Below are 8,951 nucleotides of genomic sequence, written 5' to 3'. Positions count from 1 at the left end.
ACTACCGGCTCCTCGGGCTGGTGCGAATGTTTCAATGTCAGTATGTGCCAAACCATTCGATTGTGACACACCTTTACGCGTCTCTCGCTCGCTGCGCTCGCTCGAAAACTGTAGCCTAACCTAAAACCAATCCATCTTGCGTTCATTATTCGATATGGTGGCGACATATTTCCAATTTGCGAACGTGCCGGATCGGTTGTGAGGTTGGAGTAGATAATTACGAGCGAGCGGAGCGAATGAGCAACGATCACAATTTGCAAGGTATACATATACCTTATATTGCCTTGCATACATTTCGTGTTATTACCTAATTTTGTCAGCCATTTCGGACATCACATTGCACTGTACTATGTGGAAATAGTACTATTTATGTGAAACTATTCATAAACTGTAAACATTTGTCAGTAGGCAATAGGATAAAGACTTCCGGCTCCTCGGGCTGGTGCGAATGTTTCAATGTCCGTATGTGCCAAAACGTTGGATTGTGACACACCTTTACGCGTCTCTCGCTCGCTGCGCTCGCTCGACAACTATAGCCTAACCTAAAACCAATCCCTCTTGCGTTAGTCATTCGATATGAAGGCAACTTATTTCGAATTTGCGAACGTGTCGGATCGGTTGTGAGGTTGGAGTAGATAATTACGAGCGAGCGGAGCGAGCGAGCAACTATCACAATTTGCAAGGTATACATATACCTTGCAATATGCATATATATCGTGTTAGTACCTAATTTTGTCAGCCACTTCGGACATCACATTGCACTGTAGTATGTGGAAATAGTACTATTTATGTGGTACTATTCATAAACTGTAAACATTTGTCAGTAGGCAATAGGATAAAGTCTTCCGGCTCCTCGGGCTAGTGCGAATGTTTCAATGTCCGTATGTGCCAAACCGTTGGATTGTGACACACCTTTACGCGTCTCTCGCTCGCTGCGCTCGCTCGAAAACTATAGCCTAACCTAAAACCAATCCCTCTTGCGTTAGTCATTCGATATGAAGGCGACTGATTTCGAATTTGCGAACGTGTCGGATCGTATGTGAGGTTGGACTAAGTTTTTACGAGCGAGCGAGCAACGATCACAATTTGCAAGGTATACATATACCTTATATTGCCTTGCATACATTTCGTGTTATTACCTAATTTTGTCAGCCATTTCGGACATCACATTGCACTGTACTATGTGGAAATAGTACTATTTATGTGAAACTATTCATAAACTGTAAACATTAGTCAGTAGGCCATAGGATAAAGACTTCCTGCTCCTCGGGCTGGTGCGAATGTTTCAATGTCCGTATGTGACAAACCGTTGGATTGTGACACACCTTTACGCGTGACTCGCTCGCTGCGCTCGCTCTAAAACGATAGCCTAACCTAAAACCAATCCCTCTTGCGTTAGTCATTCGATATGAAGGCGACTTATTTCGCATTTGCGAACGTGTCGGATCGTATGCGAGGTTGGACTAAATTTTTACGAGCGAGCGGAGCGAGCGAGCAACGATCACAATTTGCAAGGTATACATATACCTTGCAATATGCATATATATCGTGTTAGTACCTAATTTTGTCAGCCACTTCGGACATCACATTGCAGTGTAGTATGTGGAAATAGTACTATTTATGTGATACTATTCATAAACTGTGAACATTTGTCAGCAGGCAATAGGATAAAGACTGCCGGCTCCTCGGGCAGGTGCGAATGTTTCAATGTCCGTATGTGCCAAACCGTTGGATTGTGACACACCTTTACGCGACTCTCGCTCGCTGCGCTCGCTCGAAAACTATAGCCTAACCTAAAACGAATCCCTCTTGCGTCAGTCATTCGATATGAAGGCGACTTATTTCGAATTTGCGAACGTGTCGGATCGTATGTGAGATTGGACTAAATTTTTACGAGCGAGCGGAGCGAGCGAGCAACGATCACAATTTGCAAGGTATACATATACCTTATATTGCCTTGCATACATTTCGTGTTATTACCTAATTTTGTCAGCCATTTCGGACATCACACTGCACTGTACTATGTGGAAATAGTACTATTTATGTGAAACTATTCATAAACTGTAAACATGTGTCAGTAGGCCATTGGATAAAGAGTTCCGGCTCCTCGGGCTGGTGCGAATGTTTCAATGTCAGTATGTGCCAAAACGTTCGATGGTGACACACCTTTACGCGTCTCTCGCTCACTGCGCTCGCTCGAAAACTATAGCCTAACCTAAAACCAATCCATCTTGCGTTCATTATTCGATATGGTGGCGACATATTTCGAATTTGCGAACGTGTCGTATCGGTTGTGAGGTTGGAGTAGATAATTACGAGCGAGCGGAGCGAGCGAGGAACGATCACAATTTGCAAGGTATACATATACCTTATATTGCCTTGCATACATTTCGCGTTATTACCTAATTTTGTCAGCCATTTCGGACATCACATTGCACTGTACTATGTGGAAATAGTACTATTTATGTGATACTATTCATAAACTGTAAACATTTGTCAGTAGGCAATAGGATAAAGACCTCCGGCTCCTCGGGCTGGTGCAAATGTTTCAATGTCCGTATGTGACAAACCGTTGGATTGTGACACACCTTTACGCGTCTCTCGCTCGCTGCGCTCGCTCGAAAACTGTAGCCGAACCTAAAACCAATCCATCTTGCGTTCATTATTCGATATGGTGGCGACATATTTCGAATTTGCGAACGTGTCGGATCGGTTGTGAGGTTGGAGTAGATAATTACGAGCGAGCGGAGCGAGCGAGCAACGATCACAATTTGCAAGGTATACATATACCTTGCAATATGCATATATATCGTGTTAGTACCTAATTTTGTCAGCCACTTCGGACATCACATTGCACTGTAGTATGTGGAAATAGTACTATTTATGTGGTACTATTCATAAACTGTAAACATTTGTCAGTAGGCAATAGGATAAAGACTTCCGGCTCCTCGGGCTGGTGCGAATGTTTCAATGTCAGTATGTGCCAAACCATTCGATTGTGACACACCTTTACGCGTCTCTCGCTCGCTGCGCTCGCTCGAAGACTATAGCCTAACCTAAAACCAATCCCTCTTGCGTTAGTCATTCGATATGAAGGCAACTTATTTCGAATTTGCGAACGTGTCGGATCGTATGTGAGGTTGGACTAAATTTTTACGAGCGAGCGGAGCGAGCGAGCAACGATCACAATTTGCAAGGTATACATATACCTTGCAATATACAAATATATCGTGTTAGTACCTAATTTTGTCAGCCACTTCGGACATCACATTGCACTGTAGTATGCGGAAATAGTACTATTTAGGTGAAACTATTCACAAACTGTAAACATTTGTCAGTAGGCAATAGGATAAAGACTTCCGGCTCCTCGGGCTGGTGCGAATGTTTCAATGTCAGTATGTGCCAAACCATTCGATTGTGACACACCTTTACGCGTCTCTCGCTCGCTGCGCTCGCTCGAAGACTGTAGCCTAACCTGAAACCAATCCCTCTTGCGTTAGTCATTCGATATGAAGGCGACTTATTTCGAATTTGCGAACGTGTCGGATCGTATGTGAGGTTGGACTAAATTTTTACGAGCGAGCGGAGCGAGCGAGCAACGATCACAATTTGCAAGGTATACATATACCTTGCAATATACAAATATATCGTGTTAGTACCTAATTTTGTCAGCCACTTCGGACATCACATTGCACTGTAGTATGTGGAAATAGTACTATTTAGGTGAAACTATTCACAAACTGTAAACATTTGTCAGTAGGCAATAGGATAAAGACTTCCGGCTCCTCGGGCTGGTGCGAATGTTTCAATGTCAGTATGTGCCAAACCGTTCGATTGTGACACACCTTTACGCGTCTCTCGCTCGCTGCGCTCGCTCGAAGACTGTAGCCTAACCTAAAACTAATCCCTCTTGCGTTAGTCATTCGATATGAAGGCGACTTATTTCGAATTTGCGAACGTGTCGGATCGTATGCGAGATTGGACTAAATTTTTACGAGCGAGCGGAGCGAGCGAGCAACGATCACAATTTGCAAGGTATACATATACCTTATATTGCCTTGCATACATTTCGTGTTATTACCTAATTTTGTCAGCCATTTCGGACATCACATTGCACTGTACTATGTGGAAATAGTACTATTTATGTGAAACTATTCATATACTGTAAACATTTGTCAGTAGGCAATATGATAAAGACTTCCGGCTCCTCGGGCTGGTGCGAATGTTTCAATGTCAGTATGTGCCAAACCGTTCGATTGTGACACACCTTTACGCGTCTCTCGCTCGCTGCGCTCGCTCGAAAACTGTAGCCTAACCTAAAACCAATCCATCTTGCGTTCATTATTCGATATGGTGGCGACATATTTCGAATTTGCGAACGTGTCGGATCGGTTGTGAGGTTGGAGTAGATAATTACGAGCGAGCGGAGCGAGCGAGCAACGATCACAATTTACAAGGTATACGTATACCTTATATTGCCTTGCATACATTTCGTGTTATTACCTAATTTTGTCAGCCATTTCAGACATCACATTGCACTGTACTATGTGGAAATAGTACTATTTATGTGAAACTATTCATAAACTGTAAACATTTGTCAGTAGGCAATAGGATAAAGACTTCCGGCTCCTCGGGCTGGTGCGAATGTTTCAATGTCCGTATGTGCCAAACCGTTGGATTGTGACACACCTTTACGCGTCTCTCGCTCGCTGCGCTCGCTCGAAAACTATAGCCTAACCTAAAACCAATCCCTCTTGCGTTAGTCATTCGATATGAAGGCAACTTATTTCGAATTTGCGAACGTGTCGGATCGTATGTGAGGTTGGACTAAATTTTTACGAGCGAGCGGAGCGAGCGAGCAACGATCACAATATAAGGTATATGTATACCTTGCAATATACAAATATATCGTGTTAGTACCTAATTTTGTCAGCCACTTCGGACATCACATTGCACTGTAGTATGTGGAAATAGTACTATTTAGGTGAAACTATTCACAAACTGTAAACATTTGTCAGTAGGCAATAGGATAAAGACTTCCGGCTCCTCGGGCTGGTGCGAATGTTTCAATGTCAGTATGTGCCAAACCGTTCGATTGTGACACACCTTTACGCGTCTCTCGCTCGCTGCGCTCGCTCGAAGACTGTAGCCTAACCTAAAACTAATCCCTCTTGCGTTAGTCATTCGATATGAAGGCGACTTATTTCGAATTTGCGAACGTGTCGGATCGTATGCGAGATTGGACTAAATTTTTACGAGCGAGCGGAGCGAGCGAGCAACGATCACAATTTGCAAGGTATACATATACCTTATATTGCCTTGCATACATTTCGTGTTATTACCTAACTTTGTCAGCCATTTCGGACATCACATTGCACTGTACTATGTGGAAATAGTACTATTTATGTGATACTATTCATAAACTGTAAACATTTGTCAGTAGGCAATAGGATAAAGACTTCCGGCTCCTCGGGCTGGTGCGAATGTTTCAATGTCAGTATGTGCCAAACCGTTCGATTGTGACAGACCTTTACGCGTCTCTCGCTCGCTGCGCTCGCTCGAAAACTATAGCCTAACCTAAAACCAATCCATCTTGCGTTCATTATTCGATATGGTGGCGACATATTTCGAATTTGCGAACGTGTCGGATCGTATGTGAGGTTGGACTAAATTTTTACGAGCGAGCGGAGCGAGCGAGCAACGATCACAATTTGCAGGGTATACATACACCTTGCTATATGCATATATATCGTGTTAGTACCTAATTTTGTCTGCCACTTCGGACATCACATTGCACTGTAGTATGTGGAGATAGTACTATTTAGGTGAAACTATTCACAAACTGTAAACATTTGTCAGTAGGCAATATGATAAAGAATTCCGGCTCCTCGGGCTGGTGTGAATGTTTCAATGTCAGTATGTGCCAAACCGTTGGATTATGACACACCTTTACGCGTCTCTCGGTCGCTGCGCTCGCTCGAAAACTATAGCCTAACCTAAAACCAATCCCTCTTGCGTTAGTCATTCGATATGATGGCGACTTATTTCGAATTTGCGAACGTGTCGGATCGTATGTGAGGTTGGACTAAATTTTTACGAGCGAGCGGAGCGAGCGAGCAACGATCACAATTTGCAGGGTATACATACACCTTGCTATATGCATATATATCGTGTTAGTACCTAATTTTGTCAGCCACTTCGGACATCACATTGCACTGTAGTATGTGGAGATAGTACTATTTAGGTGAAACTATTCACAAACTGTAAACATTTGTCAGTAGGCAATATGATAAAGACTTCCGGCTCCTCGGGCTGGTGCGAATGTTTCAATGTCAGTATGTGCCAAACCGTTCGATTGTGACACACCTTTACGCGTCTCTCGCTCGCTGCGCTCGCTCGAAAACTGTAGCCTAACCTAAAACCAATCCATCTTCCGTTCATTATTCGATATGGTGGCGACATATTTCGAATTTGCGAACGTGTCGGATCGGTTGTGAGGTTGGAGTAGATAATTACGAGCGAGCGGAGCGAGCGAGCAACGATCACAATTTACAAGGTATACGTATACCTTATATTGCCTTGCATACATTTCGTGTTATTACCTAATTTTGTCAGCCATTTCAGACATCACATTGCACTGTACTATGTGGAAATAGTACTATTTATGTGAAACTATTCATAAACTGTAAACATTTGTCAGTAGGCAATAGGATAAAGACTTCCGGCTCCTCGGGCTGGTGCGAATGTTTCAATGTCCGTATGTGCCAAACCGTTGGATTGTGACACACCTTTACGCGTCTCTCGCTCGCTGCGCTCGCTCGAAAACTATAGCCCAACCTAAAACCAATCCCTCTTGCGTTAGTCATTCGATATGAAGGCAACTTATTTCGAATTTGCGAACGTGTCGGATCGTATGTGAGGTTGGACTAAATTTTTACGAGCGAGCGGAGCGAGCGAGCAACGATCACAATTTGCAAGGTATACATATACCTTGCAATATACAAATATATCGTGTTAGTACCTAATTTTGTCAGCCACTTCGGACATCACATTGCACTGTAGTATGTGGAAATAGTACTATTTAGGTGAAACTATTCACAAACTGTAAACATTTGTCAGTAGGCAATAGGATAAAGACTTCCGGCTCCTCGGGCTGGTGCGAATGTTTCAATGTCAGTATGTGCCAAACCGTTCGATTGTGACACACCTTTACGCGTCTCTCGCTCGCTGCGCTCGCTCGAAGACTGTAGCCTAACCTAAAACTAATCCCTCTTGCGTTAGTCATTCGATATGAAGGCGACTTATTTCGAATTTGCGAACGTGTCGGATCGTATGCGAGATTGGACTAAATTTTTACGAGCGAGCGGAGCGAGCGAGCAACGATCACAATTTGCAAGGTATACATGTACCTTATATTGCCTTGCATACATTTCGTGTTATTACCTAACTTTGTCAGCCATTTCGGACATCACATTGCACTGTACTATGTGGAAATAGTACTATTTATGTGATACTATTCATAAACTGTAAACATTTGTCAGTAGGCAATAGGATAAAGACTTCCGGCTCCTCGGGCTGGTGCGAATGTTTCAATGTCAGTATGTGCCAAACCGTTCGATTGTGACAGACCTTTACGCGTCTCTCGCTCGCTGCGCTCGCTCGAAAACTATAGCCTAACCTAAAACCAATCCATCTTGCGTTCATTATTCGATATGGTGGCGACATATTTCGAATTTGCGAACGTGTCGGATCGTATGTGAGGTTGGACTAAATTTTTACGAGCGAGCGGAGCGAGCGAGCAACGATCACAATTTGCAGGGTATACATACACCTTGCTATATGCATATATATCGTGTTAGAACCTAATTTTGTCTGCCACTTCGGACATCACATTGCACTGTAGTATGTGTAGATAGTACTATTTAGGTGAAACTATTCACAAACTGTAAACATTTGTCAGTAGGCAATATGATAAAGACTTCCGGCTCCTCGGGCTGGTGTGAATGTTTCAATGTCAGTATGTGCCAAACCGTTGGATTATGACACACCTTTACGCGTCTCTCGGTCGCTGCGCTCGCTCGAAAACTATAGCCTAACCTAAAACCAATCCCTCTTGCGTTAGTCATTCGATATGATGGCGACTTATTTCGAATTTGCGAACGTGTCGGATCGTATGTGAGGTTGGACTAAATTTTTACGAGCGAGCGGAGCGAGCGAGCAACGATCACAATTTGCAAGGTATACATATACCTTATATTGCCTTGCATACATTTCGTGTTATTACCTAATTTTGTCAGCCATTTCGGACATCACATTGCACTGTACTGTGTGGAAATAGTACTATTTATGTGAAACTATTCATATACTGTAAACATTTGTCAGTAGGCAATATGATAAAGACTTCCGGCTCCTCGGGCTGGTGCGAATGTTTCAATGTCAGTATGTGCCAAACCGTTCGATTGTGACACACCTTTACGCGTCTCTCGCTCGCTGCGCTCGCTCGAAAACTGTAGCCTAACCTAAAACCAATCCATCTTGCGTTCATTATTCGATATGGTGGCGACATATTTCGAATTTGCGAACGTGTCGGATCGGTTGTGAGGTTGGAGTAGATAATTACGAGCGAGCGGAGCGAGCGAGCAACGATCACAATTTGCAGGGTATACATACACCTTGCTATATGCATATATATCGTGTTAGTACCTAATTTTGTCAGCCACTTCGGACATCACATTGCACTGTAGTATGTGGAGATAGTACTATTTAGGTGAAACTATTCACAAACTGTAAACATTTGTCAGTAGGCAATATGATAAAGACTTCCGGCTCCTCGGGCTGGTGTGAATGTTTCAATGTCAGTATGTGCCAAACCGTTGGATTATGACACACCTTTACGCGTCTCTCGCTCGCTGCGCTCGCTCGAAAACTATAGCCTAACCTAAAACCAATCC

This window comes from Bombus terrestris, unplaced genomic scaffold (assembly GCF_910591885.1).
Source record: "Bombus terrestris unplaced genomic scaffold, iyBomTerr1.2, whole genome shotgun sequence".
In the NCBI taxonomy this organism is placed as follows: Eukaryota; Metazoa; Arthropoda; class Insecta; order Hymenoptera; family Apidae; genus Bombus; species Bombus terrestris.
This window is presented reverse-complemented; position numbering follows the sequence as displayed.